The 21093-nt window shown below is 37.7% G+C and overlaps 1 protein-coding gene and 1 non-coding gene across 8 annotated transcripts in view; one reads left to right on the forward strand and one right to left on the reverse strand.

The window, feature by feature from the left end:
* NLGN1 (neuroligin 1) overlaps nt 1-21093 on the reverse strand; it is a 957654-nt gene that overhangs the window by 79449 nt on the left and 857112 nt on the right. The window lies entirely within an intron of this gene.
* LOC129402658 (U2 spliceosomal RNA) lies at nt 18742-18931 on the forward strand. Its single transcript, XR_008628762.1, has one exon. It is a non-coding gene; the product is annotated as a U2 spliceosomal RNA (small nuclear RNA).

Genomic DNA, 21093 nt, shown 5'->3' on the forward strand with positions numbered 1-21093 from the left:
GGGCTCTCCGAGAAGGATGGAAGAATCGAACCTGGGTCAGCTGCGTGCCAGGTAAACACCATACCTGCTGTGCTGTGCTATTGTTCTAGTCCCTGTATATAGTATATTTCTTAAGTAAGGAAATATTAGAGAGGGTCTGGGGACATAATGTAAATGTCCAGAATACCTGTTTTACCTGTGTATGACTCTAGCTTTGATTCCTGGCACCACATGAACCCCCAAATACCGCTAAAGTGACTTCATGGTCCCCTGAGCTACAAAGACCTATAATTGAATTCTCTAACCCAATTGGCTGAGTATTACTGGTAGACCCCCTCAGAAGTCACTTGAACACTGCTTCAGAGCAGCTCCCCCCAAGTGACCAAAGTCCTTTGCAACAGCAGTTCACAGCATTATCACTCAAATATTAATCTGTTGAAAAAGGTTATGAAGAAGTGTCGTCTTTAATGAACCTGCTTCAGAGATAGTAGTGAGTAGATATGACTAGAACTGTAACAAACACAGAAGAGATTTTAGTTGTGTGCTTCAGTAAGCAAGAAGTCATACTGACATTATCTGTTCTGGTTAGATAGGCACACACTTCTCAGTGACAGAGTCATATCTGTCAAAACACAAAAAAAGCAAAACAAAACAAAAATCTTAAAACAGTGTCAAAAAACAAACAAACTCACAACTAAGGGCTGGAAAGATAACTCAATGAACAGAGCATAATGTGCCTGCTCTGGTTAGACACTCATACTTTCAAGTGACAGATTCATATCTGTCAAAAACAAAACAAAACAAAACAAAAATCTTAAGACAATGTCCAAAAACCTCCCAAACTCAGAGCTGGAGTGATAATTCAATGGGCAGTTCAGTGCACATGTTTTACAATGCAGGTTCACCCATGTTCTCCTAAGAATCACCACTGTGAACATACTCGACCTCCTGTACAGAGTGAGGAGTAACTTTCAAGTACTGCTAGGTGTGGCCCTAAAATAAAATAACCCCCAGACTCCAAATAACATGGGCCACAAAGATAGTATAGGGCTAAACGTGTTTGCATTGCATCCCACCAACCTTGGTTTGAATCCCTGACACCATATACCCTGAGCACTTAAGAGGTTATTTCTAAGTATAGAGTCAAGAACAGCCCATGAGCTTCTCTGGGTATAGTCTACAAACAAATAAAAAAAAAAGTAACAAAGCAACACCTATAACTGTAGAGAAAATGTTTTCATATAAAAAAAAAACAGGCAAAAACACTGAGAAAAATAGGGAAAATTTATTTGACCAACCCATTTCATCACTCACCTATGGCTAAAATCCTGTCCTGTACTCAAGAACAACTCAGTAACTTCTATGGTGAAGAAAGTCATCAGAGAAAAGACCTCTATTATTATTGCAGCAGATATTTATTCTAGAATAACAGATTTTGAGATGAGTCACAGTCAGGTTTGCCTCTACTTCTTCCCCACAATAACACCAGAATTATTCATTTGCATCTCTGTTGCCATGGAAAAAGGCATATTCTGAGATGCAGGCAGTATTATGAGTTTATGACAAAGTCTAATAGTAGGGAACAGAAAAAAACCAAGGTTGAAAATGTACACATGCCACGGATAATATTATGGGAAAAATGTAAGCATAAATAAAAAGAAAAAGAAAACAGGATACCATTAAATCTATGACCTTTTAGATAAAACACTTCAAGTTTCAAAACTAATTTTCAGAATTATTTTTTTGCATAGACAAACACCCCCATACGTAGAAATTAAGTAGAAAAGCTAGTCTCACCACCTGGTGTATTACTGGCAACACAAAGGCCATTTTGCACCAAACAGCAGATAATTGGATTTAATCTATAGAGGGACCATGCTAGATCATTAGCAGTCCTTTCATTTGGAAACCGGTGTGGATATTTTATTTTATTTTATTTATTTATTTTTTTTGTTTTTTTTTGGGGTCACACCTGGTGATGCACAGGGGTTACTCCTGGCTCTGCACTCAGGAATTACTCCTGGCGGTGCTCAGGGGACCATATGGGATGCTGGGATGCGGGGATTTGAACCCGGGTCCGCCGCGTGCAAGGCAAACGCCCTACCCGCTGTGCTATCCCTCCAGCCCCGGTGTGGATATTTTAGATGAGCAAAGGACAAGAAGAATGACACGGAACTAAGCAATCTAGTAAAAACAGAGATCAACAAATGGGACTACATTCAACTAAAAAGCTTCTGCACGGCAAAAGATACAGTGACCAGAATACAAAGACTATCTACAGAATGGGAAAGGATATTTACACAATACCCATCAGATAAGGGGTTGATATCAAGGGTATATAAAGCACTGGTTGAACTCTACAAGAAGAAAACATCCAACCCCATCAGAAAATGGGGCGAAGAAATGAACAGAAACTTTACCAAGGAAGAGATACGAATGGCCAAAAGGCACATGAAAAAGTGCTCTACATCACTAATCATCAGGGAGATGCAGATCAAAACAACCATGAGATACCACCTCACACCACAGAGACTAGAACACATCCAAAAGAACAAAAGCAACCACTGTTGGAGAGGATGTGGGGAGAAAGGGACCCTTCTACACTGCTGGTGGGAATGCCGACTAGTTCAGCCCTTTTGGAAAACAATATGGACAATTCTTAAAAAACTAGAGGTTGAACTCCCATTTGACCCAGCAATACCACTGCTGGGAATATATCCCAGAGAAGCAAAAAAGTATAGTCGAAATGACATCTGCACTTATATGTTCATCGCAGCACTGTTTACAATAGCCAGAATCTGGAAAAAACCTGAGTGCCCTAGAACAGATGACTGGTTGAAGAAACTTTGGTACATCTATACAATGGAATACTATGCAGCTGTTAGAAAAAATGAGGTCATGAAGTTTGCATATAAGTGGATCAGCATGGAAAGTATTATGCTAAGTGAAATGAGTCAGAAAGAGAGAGACAGACATAGAAAGATTGCACTCATCTGTGGAATATAGAATAGTAGACTAGGAGACTAACACCCAAGAATAGTAGAAATAAGTACCAGGAGGTTGACTCCATGTCTTGGAGGCTGGTCTCTCATTCTGGACAACTCAGAGAAGGGAACACCAAGTAAAATGTGGTTGGAAGTTATGCGGGGGAAGGGTGATGTGTGCGGAATGTAGACTAGAGACTGAACACAATGGCCACTAAACACCTTTTTTGCAAACCACAACACCTAATCAGAGAAAGAGAACAAAAGGGAATACCCTGCCATAGTGGCAGTGTGGGTTGCGGGGGGAGATGAGACTGAGGAGGGTGGGAGAGATGCTGGGTTTACTGGTGGTAGATGATGGGCACTGGTGAAGGGATGGGTTCTCGAAATTTGCATGGGGGAAACGTGAGCACAATAATGTATAATTCATTTCAATTCTTAATGTAATTTTATTAGATCAATAAAGTCCAGATGAAAAAAATAAATCAGTAAGAGCCAATTGTGAATATTATATGATTTTGACCTACATAAATAAGAAAATTAAAACTATTTAATGCAGCAGAAAAAAAAAGAAATAATAAACTATTTAATGCAGCAGAAAAAAAAAGAAATAATCGGGTCTTTTTGCTTAGTTTACAAGAAAACTCTTCGGGATCCAGGTAATTTTCTCTCAAGTTCCTCATGTATAAAGGTTATTGTGTACAGAAGTTGGATTTCAGTAGAGAGAGAAAGAGATGAAGGAGGCACATGGAGAGGAAAGGACATGAAGATAATAAGATGACAAGACAAAAGTGAGGTAAAGTATAAGAAAACAGACAAATGGGTAGAGAAGGAAGCATAGAAAAAATAGATGAGGTGACCCAGAAAGATGGTGGGTGGTAGACATTTACATCAACACAAACACACACACAGAGGGAGAGAGAGAGAGAGAGAGAGAGAGAGAGAGAGAGAGAGAGAGAGAGAGAGAGAGAGAGAGAGAGAACTATGCTTCAGCAAAAACCTATACTTCCAAGGTTTTGGATAAAGAAAACTGTGGAAAGAGAGAACTGCAGTGAAATATGACTGCTATCCTACATTACCTTACCCATGCAAACACGTTTCCTTGCTTCCAACCCAAGGCACAGTTTTAGTTGGAAGAGGATGGCAATTCTGATGAGAGACATTACTATTTGAGAAGGTTTCCTCTTGCATGTCTACTTGAAGAAGTTGAGGCTTTTCTGACATCTTGAATTTTAAGTCTCATTGGAACCTATCACTCAAACTTACAATCCCCAAATCTCTTGATTGTAATTTTTGCAGAGGAAAGTGCTTCCAAGCAGTGCTCTGGGGTCACTCTCAGTGACATGTAGCCAATAAGGCCAGGGGTTCCATGCTTCAGGGCCCAAGTGTACATTGCTTCTCTGGCTTTAAGTGACAGAGACCTCTGAGGCTACACACGAAGATGCTTGAGAGGCCAGTGGTGCTGGAAATCAACCCTGGCCCCTGGCCCCTCCAAGCCAATAATTTGAACCCTCTAACTACAACATAAACAACCTGTCAATGACATGACATTTTTGATGGAGGCAATGTGTTGGAATAAAGAGAAGGCAGAATTGAGAGGCAGCAGATGCAGAATCAATCCCAGCAGTGCCTCAAAGTAAAAGGAGATTTTAGAGATGCAACAGTAAATTGGTTCCAATTTATACTCCTGGGGCATACACACTTATTGATTCTGAAAATACTATTTCTTGATGGTGAGAAAAAAGAAGATGTCTGTGCTTTTGTTATATCCCAGGTGATTAAAATATTTGTGCCTGGTGGCTAAGGAGAATGGTGAAAGTGGGGCTAAAAGGTCTGTTTAGAATCAAGGAAGATAAAATTGCTGAATTTAATGGCAGAGAGGGAGGATGGAGTGAGATTTTAGTCCACATAAAAGCCCTTGTAAAAGGAGAGGGTTGTTAATATTACTATCTTGTGACCTTTATTAGTTGAAATTAATCTTTCTGTCCTCAACATTTATAGCACTTTCTCCTAAATCTATTGTATTGATGCATTTACCACTTTCTACTAAGTGGACCAGTTATTGATGTTCACACCTCATCTTGTCTGCTAGACTGGACGGATTCCCACTGCGGAATCTGCGTCTGCTTAGATCAGTGCCCTCCGCACAGCACCCAGGTAAAGCCTCATGCACAGTAAGCATTCAGCTTATATTTTTCTGAGTCATTATATAAAGATTTAATCTCTAGGTTTGTTTCTGTGCTGATTTTGAGGGAATCGTGTTCAAGTTATCAGATTCAAATCTTAGAAGCAGGATAGCAAGTTGTCTGAAAAATTATTAATAACAACTATGAACTATTCACTGCCTAGTGAGTGCTCAGAGTTTGAAAGTAATTGCCTTCCCTCCTTGCATGAATGTAGCAAGGTAAGTAATTCATTCCATTTTATAGATGAGGAAACAAGGGATGAAGCAATTTGTCCAAACTGACACAATGTATAAAGTCTGGGGGCCAGTGGGATGAGGCACTGGTGCATTAGCCTTGGCTTGGAGGCTCCTGTAACTCAGACTGGAAGTGATGAAATTTTGTCTTTATAGTCCATATCCAGGTAAGGTTTCTCCAAGTCATAACTGCTAAGGAAAGATGTGCAAGGAAAAAAAAAAAGACTAATAACTGCTAGGTTTGGAACAGATGCTACATGTCTATAATGTTGCTTTTCCCCCTGAATATACCACTGCCCTGTAAATCGTAGGTTTGCTTTCACACCTGTTGAATATATTTTTGTGTCAGATGAAATGAAATGCTTTAACAGCTAGACACTTGTATCAAGTAGGCACCTAAGGATTGTTATTTCATTCTATAGAACTACGTGAATCATCATCATCATCATCATAATGATCGTAGAGTGTCTGTCATATACGAGCTTTTTCTGGTCATATATTTCATAGTTTCTTCAAGTTTGCCCCTAACTCTAAGACAAATCTCATGTAGCGAATCTCTTTCCTTCACTGATTCAGATATTCTGAAAGAGATTTTTTTAGATCTTGAGGTCTAGGAGAATCCTCTTTTCCTGTAGAGATTTGATCCTTTTTGTGTATTAGTGCAGATTTCCCAAAATTATATAGAAATGCTTTGAAGTAAAGATAGTCTTGACCACATAACCACCTTCAGATTGTACTATTACAAGTGATAACACCTAAAATTTAGTCATACAATGATCTATGGGATCTATGGAGGGAGTACCCATCCCTCCATTAGTGCCCATTCTCCACCACCAATGGTCCCAGGATTCCTCCCACCATTCCAACCCTGTTCCCTCTCCCCACCCCGATTCTGTGGCAGCGTATTCCCTTTTGTTCTCTCTCTTCTTTTGGGTGTTGTGGTTTTCAGTAGAGGTATTGAGTGGCTATCATGTTCAGTCTATAGTCTACTTTTAGCCCGCCTCTCCCATCCAGAGCGGGCCCCTCTAGCACTCTTTACTTGGTGGTCCCTTCTCTTTCTGAGATGCCTTTTTCTCCAGCATGTGAGGCTGGCTTCTAAGCTGTTGATTAATCCTCCTGGTACTTATCCCTGCTGTTCGTGGGTGCTAGTCTCCCATTCTGTTCCTTTATATTCCACAAATAAATGCGATCTTTCTATGTCTGTCCCTCTCTTTCTGACTCATTTCACTTAATATGATACTTTCCATGTTGCTCCACCTATATGCAAATTTCCTGACATGATCTTTTCAGCTTCATATTTTATAGTTTTTACAGCTTTTACTTCATCTTTTATAGCTGCATAGTATTCCACTTTGTCGATGTACCAACATTTCTTTAACTAGTCATCTGTTCTCTGGTACTCATTTTTTTTTCCAGATTCTGTCTATTGTAAACAATGCTGCAATGAAAATGTAAGTGCAGATGTCATTTCTACTGTACTTTTTTGCTTCTTTGGGATATATTCCCAGAAGTGGTATTGCTGGGTCAAACAGGAGCTCAATTTCTAAATTTTTGAGGTGTCCATACTATTTTCTGAAAGGGCTGAGCCATTTGGCATTCCCACCAATAGTCTGTGCATGGTTGACTTCTCTCTTCAGTGCATCATGGTTTGCAAAGATAGAAATTGGTAAAATTTCAATCTTCCTGATTATTGTGAGGTACGTTTTTTGAACCAGCACATGGTCTATTTTAGAAATGTTCTGTGTGCACTGGGAAAAAAAGTGTATTCTTTTTTGGGAGGGATGCAAAGCCCCATATAGACTTATTAGCCCTCTCTTCTGTCTCTTCTTTCAAAGCCAGTGTTTCTGAGTTTTAATCTTGTAGATCTATGTAGAGGTGATAGGTCAGTGTTTAAGTCTCCAACTACTATTGTGTTGTTAGCAATGTCCTTGTTAAAATCTGTTAGCAGTTGTTTTAAGTATTTAGCTGGTCCCTCATTAGGTACGTACACATTTAGGAGTGTGATTTCTTCCTGCTGTACATATCCCTTAACTAGTAAAAATTTGCCTTCTCTGTTTCTTCTAATCTTTTCCAACCTGAAAACTATGTTGTTGGATACTAGTATGGCCACCCCAGCTTTTTTGAGGGATTTGTTTGTTTGCAAGATGGTATTCCATCCTTTGATTTTGAGTCTGTGTTTGCTCTGACTGTTCAGATGTGTTTCCTGGAGGCAGCAGAAGATTGGGTTTAGTTTCCAAATCCATTTTTCCACTCTGTGTCTCTTAATTAGTGCATTTAGACCATTGACAGTGAGGGAGATTATTGTCACAGGTTTTATGCCATATTTCTGTAGGGGTTTGTTATGCCTGTAAGGTTTTTTTCTTGTCCTACAGTAGCCCCTTTTGTCCTTCTTTTAAGTTTGGTTTTGAGTCTGTGAAGTTCCTGGACTGTTGTTTATCCATGAGATAGTGATTGTTCCTCCAAGTTTAAGCGAGAATTTAGCTGGGTAAAGTGTTTTTGGTGAGGGATTCATTTCATTGAGATTTTTCACTATATCCACCCATTGTCTTCGGGCTTGGAGGGTTTCCTCTGATAGGTCTGCTGTAAATCTAAGGGGTTTCCTCTGATAGGTCTGCTGTAAATCTCCTTTGCATGTGATTTCCTTCTTTGATCTTGCTGCTTGCAGTATTATGTCTCTATCTGTGGCATCCATCATTCTGACTATGATATGTCTTGGAGTCATTTTACTAGGGTCTCTTTTAGCTGATAAGCTTCAGGCTCCTTAAATCTGGATGCCTGCCTTCTCCAGCTCTGGGAACTTTTTAGCAATTATATTTTTAACCATGGCTTTTTCATTGGGGTTGTCTCCCTGTCCTTCTGGGATTCCAATGATTCGAATGTTATTCCTCTTGAAACCATCCCCTAGGTCTCTGATTTGCCTAAGCTATTTTGAGGTGTTTTCCCATTGCTTGTTGTTGCCTATAAGCTTTCTGTAGCTCAGCTTCAAGCTCACTGATTCTGTCTTCGGCTGTGGCCATTCTACTGTTGAGTGCACCCACTGAGTTTTTAATTTCGTCTACAGAATCTTTAATTTGTGACACTTCATTTTGTAGCTTTTTTATGTCTGCTCTTATTTCTTCCTGTATTTTCTCGGCTGATGGTTCCATTGTTTCTTTCATGTCCTCCTTTAATTTCCTGGATGTTTGTTTAGCCATTTCTTTGAGTTCATTGAACATATTCAATATTTTATCTCTGAATTCTGTATCAGAGAGATCATATTTGTGGGTAATGCTTGTTAAGGCACCTGAACCCTTTTCATCATTTCGTTGCGGTGGGGATTTTCATTGTTTCTTCTTGTTTTTGTAGTAGTGTGGTGGTGAGCCTTCCAGTTCACTATCAGTATTGCCCTCTTCCTCGTAGGTGCTCCTAAGTGACTTAGGTGAGATCTCTAGTGAAGCTTTGGAGGATGTGTTCTTTTATATTAGACTTGTAGAGCTTCTAGTGACGCCAGTATTATAGTGAAATTGGAATATGATACTGGACTACTCTCCTGATGTGTTTAAGATTGCCAAGATAATCTCCATAGAATTATGTGTTGGAAATGAAGATGAGATTTCTGAGTGCCAGAAAAGGGGAAATAAATGTGGCCTCCCCCACCCCCAAAGAGGCCACACCCACTTGCAGAGGCGACGCCCACTACTGCAATGTAGGTTGGGTGCCAGGTTGGGGGGACCAGAAACCGGAGAGAGGGAGAAAACCGGGAGCAGTGCTGGAGAGTGGCTCAGGGGCGCATGGGATGGTAGTCAGGGAGGTGGTGTGGCTCAGGGTCCTCTGAGGAGATGCCTGAGGCATGGGCACGGGGAAGGTGGTGTCCAGGGTTAGATTACTGACCTGAGAGAGGGAGAAAACTGGGAGCCACGCTGGAGGGTAGCGCAGGGGCAGATGAGATGGTGCTCTGGGAGGTGGGATGGCTCAGGGTCCTCTGAGGAGATGCCTGAGTCGAGGGCACGGGGCACGTGGACAACACCTAACATTTATAAACACCACCATCACACATTGTCTGAATTCCTTCATGTCTTACTTCATTTCATCTTACAAAAGACCTAAGCAGTATGTATTATCCTAAATTCATCTTTTTGCAGATAGGAAACCTATGGTTTATATCCCTTGCCATAACATCGCATACTCTGAATGCAGCACACTGACTTCTATAAAGCTGCCTAAAAACTGAATTAAAGAATATGCAGTCTAGCATAATATCAAATAAAAAAATTCTATGCATCTATCCTTTGAAATTAAGTAATGCCCCAGGAGAAAAAGGTATGAGCACTAAATATGTATGACTCAGTGAATGTCACTTAATTACAGGAAAGATGAAGGGATGGATAGAAATGTAGTCAGACTTTTTATTATTTTTAAAGTACTACAAAATAAGATAACCTCTTCAAATTCTCAAATTAAAAAATTTAAATAATAAGGTCCAATTTGGTGGGAATAGTGTTATAAGAGGAAAATTATCATATTCTTCAGTGAGAACTAAAAATAGATATATTAGAAAAGGTAAAATGTACCAACAGCTTTGAAAATTTTAACACCCTTGGATTCAACAACTTATTATATAGAATTTTATCTCTTCCATATTATTTTCAAGCAATTATAAGACTGCTATAATATATTCTCCATCCTTGCCAATATATACATATATATGCAGATAGTAGCATTTCTTTGGAGAGTTTCACTTACAATTTTTTCAAGATTTTGATTATTAATTCTATCTCCATTTTCTAATAGAAAATTTAATTGTCATTAGCAAAGGTATGATGACTTTGATGATCAAAGCCTCCAAGTATTGTATTTTCTGTTCCATGTCCCCTGGTCAAGCAATTGCCATTACATCAAAATCAGGGTAACTAGACCTCTGTTACTAGAATTTGAATCTGAGTGGCACAGCAAGCATACAAAAATATTTGAACTTCCTTTATCCTGGTATACTTCTCTTAATTAATCTGTAAATAATGTAAAGTAACTGTATTTTTAGTTTTCTTTAATTAAAATTATTTGCTTCTTGATAGTTTTTGGGTTGGCTTCTTTTTCCTTTGTGATTCTGTGACTTTCCACCAGTGTTTCAATAAATGTCTTTTTGGTTAAAATAGAATTGTGTCTTGTAACTTGTAAGCAGAAATACAGTGAAAATGCAACAGAAAATGGGTTTATTCTATCAAACACACAAAAATTCTAATAAAAGAAAAATTTTGGATCCAGAGAGATAATTCAACAGGCAACGTACTTGCTTTGCATGCAGTCAAACATGGTTTTATTTTTTTTTTTATTTTTTTTTTAATTTATTTATTTTTAATTAGAGAATCACCGTGAGGGTACAGTTACAGATTTATACACTTTTGTGCTTATACTTCCCTCATACAAAGTTTGGAACCCATCCCTTCACCAGTGCCCATTCTCCACCACCCGTAAACCCAGTGTCCCTCCCACCCTCCCCAATCCCATCTCCCCCCCACCCCACCCTGCCACTGTGGCAAGGCATTCCCTTCTGTTTTCTCTCTCTAATTAGCTGTTGTGGTTTGCAATAAAGGTTCAAACATGGTTTTAAATCTTGCATCATATATGGTCATCTGAGCCCTCCCAAGAATGATTTATGACCATAGACCCAAGAGAAAATCTGAGCTTTGCTATATGTGACCCCAAATCATAGATAAATGATCTAAGCAACTTTTGTGCATAAATTAGTCATGGTGCATAGTTATAACAATTTTCTAAACATATCTGATTTCAATTTCTAGTAGTAATTCCTACAGTGTGTTATAAATAATACAATTCAAAATAAGAATATTTGAAAATGGATTTCAAATTTCATTTATAAACAAATATAAGTGTAAATTTAAATAAGTATAGTTTTGCATGATGATTTCTGAAGAGACCAAGACATTTCTTCTTTAGATAAGTGAACAAGAAAAGAAAAAAAAATGCTTGACAGAAGTATCCTCTATTTTATCAAAGCTATAAAATTATGTCAAACTGAGTATGACAAAATTTTAGATTAAAGAAAGTTTTAAGGCTAGTGCACAACAGACGCAAAGGTACACAATAGGCATTTGTGAATAAAATATCACTTAATTAATTGCAATAAATTAGTGGAAATCTTTTTTAGAACCAAAGTTTTAATTTAATGTTTTCTGTCACTGTCATCTAGAAGTATTTTTTGAAGTGGATAATCCTATCTCTTGAGCTGGGTCAGGGGCTGGAAAAATCAAGAGGGGTAGCATTAGCCTTGGTTGCATTTGGGAGTACTTTATGTTTGTTCACCTATATACTCACCTATTGAGTATATACTTTGTTTTCAACAAAATATATTCATATCTAAAAGATAAGCTATATTTGTGTATTTCCACAACTATATATGTCTATACATACTTCTATATATCTAATTTATTTCAAATAATTCAGTTAATTACCTATGAAGTATTTTCATGTTTGTGTGCATGTTGGCTTACTTCAACTCTATCTGTAATCCAAATAACTTGATTTAGCTGGAAAAACTGCAAACCAAAAAAAAAAAAAAATCAAATAGTAGAGACTTTTGTTCAGATTTTGACGTTTTGAGCTGGAGAGCTACTACAACAGGTAAGGTGCTTGACTTGCGTATGCCCACCCAGGGTTGGGCCTCTGTACCCCAGACGTTTCTATGAGTAAGTCAGGAGTAATCAGTGAACACCACTGGCTCTGGCATAAAAAGACGAAAATAAATGTTTTGTTTTTGAAATTTTGAACTTTGTATCTGTTTAAAAAATATAGATGCTGAATTTCACTTATATCAGATCAAATAAATGGGTGTTTCTTCAACTTAAAACATAGAGAATATAGAAGTATTTTGATTCAGTATATAGAAAGACTACATAATGGTGTACTACGAACATCAGTGTACAAATGTAACTGGAAGAACATCAAAAACCAAATAAAATTTAAGAGCACATGAAAGCTAGCATAGTGGTGCTTCTTCTATTTTTATGTTTTTATTTTGCATGTGGGGTTTGGGCCACATCTGGTGGTGCTCTGGGGTTACTCCTGCCTCTCCACTCGAGAATCACTTCTAGTGTGCTTAGGGGATCATATGGGATGCTAGACATAGAACCTAGGTCAGCCACATGCAAGGCAAATGACAAACCCACTGTACTTTTGTTCCAGTCTAGTGTGGCTTCTTTAAGAAGTGAAAGATGAGTAATCCTTTACATTACTCCTTTCTAAAAATGATTATTCAACCCATCTTCCCATATAAAAATACATACTAACTTTTTATTGTTGTAGCCATAAGTCATTTTCTAAGCAATGAGAATTTCTTTATTTCTCACAAAAAAATTCTCAAGAGGCACAGGACTAAGACTAGTGGAGTGTATTGGTATTTGGCTTCTGTTATTGGCTTTCTAAGAAAGCTACTACCCATATTTCTGTTATTGCCTAAAACTTTACAATTCAAAATCTTTGATTTAGGTAATTTATTCCTAATAAAAATGCAAATATTTCCAGCAAGAGTACCATCACCTACAAACACTGCCTTTTTCAGCTGTGTTGTGAAAGTTTTAAGGTGAGATGTTTTTAAGGTGAGATGTTTTTAAGGTGAGATTGTGTAGCAATACATTGGGGCAATCTGAAAAACAAAGTCTTTTTAAAATAAAGGGTACTTAAAGCAATTATCAGATGGGATTCTCTTATTTAATGGTTTTTAACCAATGTTAATACTAATTTTTGAACAACTTATAAAATCTGAAAACTTATGTATGTCTCATAGAAATATATAATATAATTGAATATAAGTGTTCCTTTGAACTAACTGTGGACTGTAACCTGAAAGTTCTTTATATATGGCAAGGAATTTTGACATGGTGATTTTGGTGAAATTTTATAAAATGAAAAGCTACTAGTCTGATAATAGATATCTTTTTATTTAAAATTTATTTAGTTTTTAATTAGTGAGTCACTGTAAGGGTACTAATAGATATCTCTTATTGCCTTCCCATATCTAGTCTCCCTTTCTATTAACTTCTAGCCTGTCAATGTTTCCTGCTTTATATGTAAGACTTCTTTCTCAACCTACATAGCACTAGTGGGTAGGTCAGGGTTCTTACAGGTATGCCTTTATTCAGAAATTTGGAAATTAAGATTTATATCAATGAAACAAATTATAGCCACTCACTCTGAAGTACTGAGGATATCAGAATGGTGAGAAGGAAAAGAATTTAAGAGGCAAGGGGTGTTGATTCTTTGGTGGTGCTTGTGATGTGGTTATTTGAAGAGATGCAAAAGCATATCTCTAGAGCATACACAGGCTTATAAATGAATGTTATTTCTGTAGAAAAGAAGTATTTATGTTTATTTCTTTGATTATTTCAAAGTCATGGACACGTTAAAATGGCATTTGATCCACATTAGCCAGCAAATAATACATACATGATTTTCAAAGATATGTAAGAAATAATAGGACTGGAGTGACAGCACAGTGGGTAGGGCTTTTGTCTTGCACATGGCCAACCTTGATTTGATTCCTCTGTCCCTCTCAGAGAGCCTGGCAAGCTACCTATCCTTGTATCCTGCTCGCATGGCAGAGCTTGGCAAGCTACCTGTGGCATATTCGATACGCCATAAACAGTAACAAGTCTCACAATGGAGTTGTTACTGGTGCCTGCTGGAGCAAATCGATGAACAATGGGATGACAGTGCAACAGGGCTATGTAACAAATATGTGTGCCTCACCAATTACATTAATCTCAACTAACACTCTTAGTTTTGTTGGATTTTGCTGTTTGGGGCTACATCCAGCGGTGTTCAGGTATGACTCCTGACTCTGTACTCAGAAATCACTCCTGATGGTGCTCAAGGCACCGTAGGAAAAGCCAGGAATTGAACCCAGGTTGGCCACATGCAAGGCAAGCACTCTACCCACTGGGCTATCACTCCAGCCCCTCAAGTAGCACTATGAATCTTAAGCAGTAATTATTCTTGGCACTTGGTACTACACATCTTTTTTTTTTTTTCTTTTTGGGTCACAACCTTCAATGTCCAGCTGTTATTCTTGGCTCTGCACTCAGAAATTACTCCTGGCAATGCTTGAGGGACCATATGGGATGCTAAGGATCGAACCTGAGTAGGCTACCTGCAAAGCAGATGCCCTACCCGCTGTTCTATCACTCCTGCCTCAGGCACTATACATCTAAAGGTGGACAAGTAATGATATCAAATTTTCAATAGCTTAGTGATAATGACACACAAAAATACACCAATGAGCTAAGTGCTATCTGTAATAGTGGTAAGGTTCAAATAGAAGTACTTTCAGGTTTTGAAGTGGACTGAAGTTTATGAATAAAGAACAATGCACTTTTGCTTCATCTTGAGCAGAGATTAACAATACCAATGCCCTCAAGATGTTTAAATGCAAGCCAAGGTGAGTTGGGGCTCCAGGGCAGGAAATAAGCAGTGTTGAGTAGAGAAGGGGGCTGAAGGGTAAGAGAGAGTAGCAGGATACCTTGAAACAAGTGAAATCATAGCAGATGCTTCTCAGTGGCAAAGACAAAAGCAAACAAAAAGCATTTGGAGAGCACACATATGATTTTATGTATAGTTTTTTCCCCAAGAATTTATAGTTCAAAAACACATTAAAACAAGGCAACAATAAGGGCCAGGGTCATAGTACAGCAGGGTAAGTGGTTGCCTTGCATGCAGCCAACCTCAGTTCAATCTGTGATATGCTCAGCCCCACTCGGAGTGGTCCCTGAGCACAGAGCTGAGAGTAGGCCCTGAGCACAGCAAGGCGTGTTCCCCAAACAACAACAACATAAAATAAACACCTAGGCAGCAACAGTCATGTTAGAAACAATAATGTGTACAGATAACACTTTTCTGGCAGCATAATACATTGTTAAGCCCAGAGAAGACAATAAATGGATTTTGAATATATTACTAAGCAAGAATAGTTTCTGTTCACTTATTAAGAAAAAAAAAACTTGAGTTATAATGTCTGTACAGTGTTAGAAAAATATTATTTCTATAAAAGTTTAAGTCATCTCTTAAATTGCAGTTTAGGCAACAAACAAAATCAACAGGCTAAGGTGATTTGATCCAATTATTATCAGTGATTAGTCAGACCAAAAAAATAAAACTTCCTGGTTACCTGATCCAAACATTTCTCAATAATTAAATTAAGGGTAAAAAAGTATTTTGTTCAAGATCTTTAATTTTCAAGAAAAATTTTTCTATTGTCTTTCAAAAATCCTCTTACAACATATCTTCTATAATCTTTTCAAAATAAAGCAATGCTATTCTTTGGGATAATAATTTAAAAATTATTGATTTTTCCACATCTCCCCAGAAAAGTCTTATCTATGCTGTATGATAAAAGATTATTCAAGCAGACACAACTTGAACATGGCAAATTGTAATAAATAATGACTAGATTCAAGAATATACTGCAGCCAGATCTCTGAAATTTTGTTCTGAATTGACTTTAAAGCAGGATTCCTTTGCTCTGGGTTCATCACTCCTGGTGGGCCCAGGGACCATATAGGGAGCCAGGGATCAAACCCCGTTTGGCTGCATGCAAGGTAAATGGCCTACTGCTCCAGTAGGGGTCCAGATCTTCAAGGCTGCTTGGATCGGGACTGGGCCTCTTCAACCCAGATCACCCATTTTCCAGTAGCTAGGCAGTCACACCCAGAAAGTGTCCTGCTGTGTAATCCCATCAACAGCCAACATCCAGAAACTATAAAACCAAGCTCCTGGAAGAGAGCAATGCAATTTCTAGCCCCTGCACCTGGCTGTCTTCACCGGGGCCTCTAGGAGGGGACAAGTTGCATTTCCCTCCCCACCCTGAGCAGAGCCTCGACAGTTGAAGACCTCCGAACCCAGCCATAGCCATGCTCAAGGTCACTTGCCACACGTTTGAACGAGCCTCACCCATGAAGTAATTGGCAGAGGAACCCAGGTGTGCGGACCCGAGCCAAGATCTTCAAGACTGGGCCTCCTCCACCCAGATCCCTATTTTCCAGTAACTAGGCAGTCACACCCAGAAACTACCCTGAGTCTGTGTAATCCCATCAATGGCCAACATCCAGAGACTATAAAACGAAGCTCCCGACATCTAATAGCCTAGTTTTCCCTCTTGGAAACCTAACAAGATACCAAGAGTCTATTGGCCACAAGAGAGAGCCTGGGAAGCTCCTCGTGACGTATTCATATCCCAAATACAGTAACAGATATATACGTACCTCTCAAGAGCCCAGCAAGCTACCGAGAGTATCCCTCCCACACGGCAGAGTCTGGCAAGCTACCCATGGCATATTCAATATGCCAAAAGGAGTAATGATAGGTCTCATTCTCCTGGCCCTGAAAGAGCCTCCAATCATTGGGAAAGACAGTAAGGAGAGGCTGCTAAAATCTCAGGGCTGAGTGTTAGAGAGACGTTACTGGTGCCCGCTCAAGAAAATCAACAGACAATGGGATGACAATGATACAGTGATACCTTGGGAACTGGAGCAGTAGGCCATTTACCTTGCATGTAACCAAACTGGGTTTGATCCATGGAACCCTACATGGTTCCCGGGCCCACAAGGAGTGATGAGCCCAGATCAAAGGAATCCTGCTATAAATTCAATCCAGAACAAAATTTCAGAGATCTGGTTGCAGTATATTCTTGAATCTAGTCATTATTTATTTCAATTTGCCATGCTCAAGTTGTGCCTGCTTGAATAATCTTTTGTCATACAGCATAGATAAGACTTTTTTGGGGTAATGTGGAGAAATCAATAATGTTTAAAATTCATTTTATGTATACAAAAGCCACAACAGTTGATCCAATTCAGAGCTGAAATGATTAAATAACAAATCATTTAAAAATAAATATTAATATTGATAAGTATTCAAAAATTCAATTTTAAGTAATTATTGTTATATCTCATCGAGGGGTTGTTAAGTCCTTGTTGTAAGAATTCACTAAGCTCTTTGTTGCTTGTTGAGCATTCTGCGTTAATGTTTTTGTTTGTTGAGTTTAGTTGGCTTCTGCGCTCCTACTGGAATTTCAGTATTGAGGAATTGGGAGGTGCCACATGCCACACTATCCAGAGACTTCAGGAGATGAAAGTTTTTTTTTTTCTTTTTGGGCACCTCAAAAAGCGATCCATAGGCATTACTCCTGGCTTTGCACTCAGGAATTACTTCTGACAGTGCTCGGGGGAACATATGAAATGCTGAGAACCAAACCTCGGTCGACCGCATTCAAGGCAAATGCCCTACCCACTGTACTATCAGTCCAGCCCACTAAAAAGTTTTAGTATAATACTACTAATAAGGAAACTACCTGAAGTAAATTTCATATATAGGCACGATGTTCAAAGTAAGAAAGTTTTGGAAGACAGATCTTTCAAGGAGAAAAAAAGCACATGACAAAAGCAACCAATGAAAGAATCAACAACTCTAAAATCTTATTCTGCTCAAGTACCAACGCCTAATATGCAGTGTGTAACTATTTATGATTATTCTGCTCCTGATGCTTTGTTGCAGCTGTAATTTTGCTAAGACAACACCTGTCAGCACATTCTTCATAGCTTGAACAATGGGGCTTGTTCAAACAAGTATAGCAACACCATCAAACAAGATGTGTGATTTGCACTTTTTTTGTGGCAATGACAAACTTTTCACCTAATGAGAACTGAAGAGCTGCAAGCTAGCCTCACTCTTTGATCTCTGTTAAGAGCAAAACTAGTGAGCAAAAATTAAGGAAAAATAGCTTTGCTTGTTTGTCTCTTACTTATTAGCTGTAGTTTAATTAACAGTATGGTTGAAAGAAAATATAGCTGCACCCCTCTACTGTATGCTAAAACAATTGTTTCTATGCCTTGGTTACCTCTTTCACATCTATAACAGAGAAGTGGTGATGACACTAAATACTGTATAACAGAGGGTGGAATTTTGATAGAGCAAAAATGTATATTAAGGAAATCACTTTACAGATTTCTTATTTGCTCAATATTTCCTTATAATGATCTGTGGAGACTCAAAAGTATTTATCTATGTTTGTATATGAACACAACGAGTTTGAGAACTTTTAGATGTCTTTTACAGTGATTTCCACTTTTGCTTCTGTGCAAAAGCTTACCACTAGTGCAAAGGATAAAAACAAATGCAATATATTCTGTGTAAGATGGAAATAAAAGTTCTCTCTTTATGTAATTGAAATAAAATTAATATAAACATCTGCTTATATATGACTGAAAACAAGATATAATTTACATAACTACAATAAAACATGAATAATATATGTAAATTTTATATCTAATATATTATATATATATAAATGATCATTCATGGTTAATCATCTCTATCACTTCTTGGCCTTTGGCTAAGATCAAGTGTAGTATCTGTTCTTATTAGTTTAATATATGATATGTTCTCTCTCTGAGGACAACATATTAAGGGAATTTTTGGACCAGGGAGCTGGAATAGGAGTTTTCTTCATCCACTCCATGCATTGGCCTGGCCTTGCAATGCCTCCAGGAACAGTGCGTACACACATTCACATGAAGCTCACTTATAAATCTCATTTCACATGAGGAGGAGATGAATAGCAAAACAAAAATCTTAGTAATAAAATGTTTTTGCCACAACCAAACTCTTCTTTCTATTTACCATAGAAAGGAAAGATTTCAGGAAATTTAATAGTTTGGGCTATCAGAAGCAAAGAGACAAACGTGACTTTCTTTGGTGACTGAATGAATGGAAGAGCATATTTAGACATAATGGAAGGAATTCTGTAAGTATGTGAATAATCTTAAAATATGGTAATCTAGAAGGAAAACTTAAAAATTGTATGTTAACAAAATGTCATTTACACTATGCCAACTAGCACATGTATGTAATCAGAAGAAATTTCTTTCTAAGTTTTCAAGTATTAAAAAATACATATAAATTATTAGAATGAAATAGTTGATATTGGTAACTATGTATTGATAAATATAAACCCAATGTGTTCAACTTTTTAAAATATCACTAATTTAAAACAAATTATACTTATAGCACAGATGACTATGTACCTCTCCGATATCTTAAATTATTGTGAACTTACATTTTGTGTGAAAAAAAGTCATCGGTTACCTTCGTAACACTGAAAGATTTACTTATAGCAAAGTGTCAGCAGGTTGAGTAGCTCTGTTTTTACATTTCTAGTAGTTGCTATTCCTGCAGTTCCTATTTGATTTTCTTTTAATAGTGCAAATGCTTTATATAAAACTATACTTGGAGTTCTAAAATTGTTATTCACTATGATACTTAAATACAAATCCACAAAGTATGAAAATGTGCTTCCTAAATCATATAACAATTCACTTTTAAAAACTGAGTCATAGAACAGTGCTCAAGTGTTAGGCCTTTTCAATTCTTCTCTCCCTAGTGGCATCATGTTCTCATTTATTGAATGCCCTAGATATTCAAGTCACCTAACTGTAAATTGGCTTCCCTTTCAGTCTAATAAGTTGGAGACTTTTTGTAAAGCAATTGTAATATTAGAATTCAGACAAGTGACCCAAAAATGGCCCTAGAGGGCAGCCCTGCAATTTCCCGATTTGCACTTTCCTTATTCTCTCATTTGTTAAGTTTCGCAACATCAATTTTTATACTGTTGCTGTTTTATCCTGGCCAAATGATAGTTGAATTTTAATGAACTGTCTCCCTTTGACAAATGAGTTATTGTTTGGTATATTACATTTGGGATATAATGAATAAACTACTTATGGATATGAGATATTTGGATAAAATACATTTACATAATACTGGAGTATTAGTGTAATGAGTTCTATTAGTGCTGGAAAAAAAGATAATACATAGCCAATCTTGAAACAAGCTAAAAAATGAATATAAACATATTTAAATGCCAGTAATACAAAAATGGCAAGTGTTTTCTCATTACATAACTGGAATTTTTGCTTTGGTATGGTAAGGAATTTTTTTCCTTTAGTAAAACATATTTGAAGGGGCTAGGGAAGTTTTTTTTTCATATTAATTCTGGCTCAGAGTGAGAGTCGTCAACTATTACCGAAAAGAAATAAGTGCCGGGAATAATTTGAAAAGTTGAAATCATAAGAACACCCTTTTTTCATAATGCTTTCAACCCTGGAGGGATATACTTTTTTGTTTATTTTCTTTCATGAGAGGGAGTAGGGTTTAGACTAAAACAGAATTCCCAAACTTATCCTGCCGACTGCTCCCACTCAACTTTAGAAAAAAAAAATGGTGAGCCTGAAGTGATAGCATAGAGAGTAGGGCATTTGCCTTGCATGCGGCCTATGTGGGTTCGATTTCCAGCATCCCATATGGTCCCCTGAGCTCTGCCACAAGTAATTCTTGAGTGCAGAACCAGGAGTAACCCCTGTACATCGTCAGGTATAACCCCAAAAGAAAAAAAAAAGGAAAAGAAAAAGAAAAAAAATGACTCAGTGCCCCCTAAAAATATGTCTTTTATTTCCTCCCTCAGGGAACAAAGTGACCTTCAATTTCTCAGAAGGTCACCTGCTCTCCTGGATCCTCCCATGGCCCCCTGAGGTGTCTTATGGTCTGGTAAGAATATTCTTTGCTCTGACTCTTCCATTCAGACTGTATTTCAAAAGAATTTACCTAACACCAGCATTGTGTAAGACAATATTAAAAGCAAATTTCTAGTTATTCAAAAAATTAACACTT

Source organism: Sorex araneus, chromosome 2, assembly GCF_027595985.1.
Source record: "Sorex araneus isolate mSorAra2 chromosome 2, mSorAra2.pri, whole genome shotgun sequence".
Taxonomy (NCBI): Eukaryota; Metazoa; Chordata; class Mammalia; order Eulipotyphla; family Soricidae; genus Sorex; species Sorex araneus.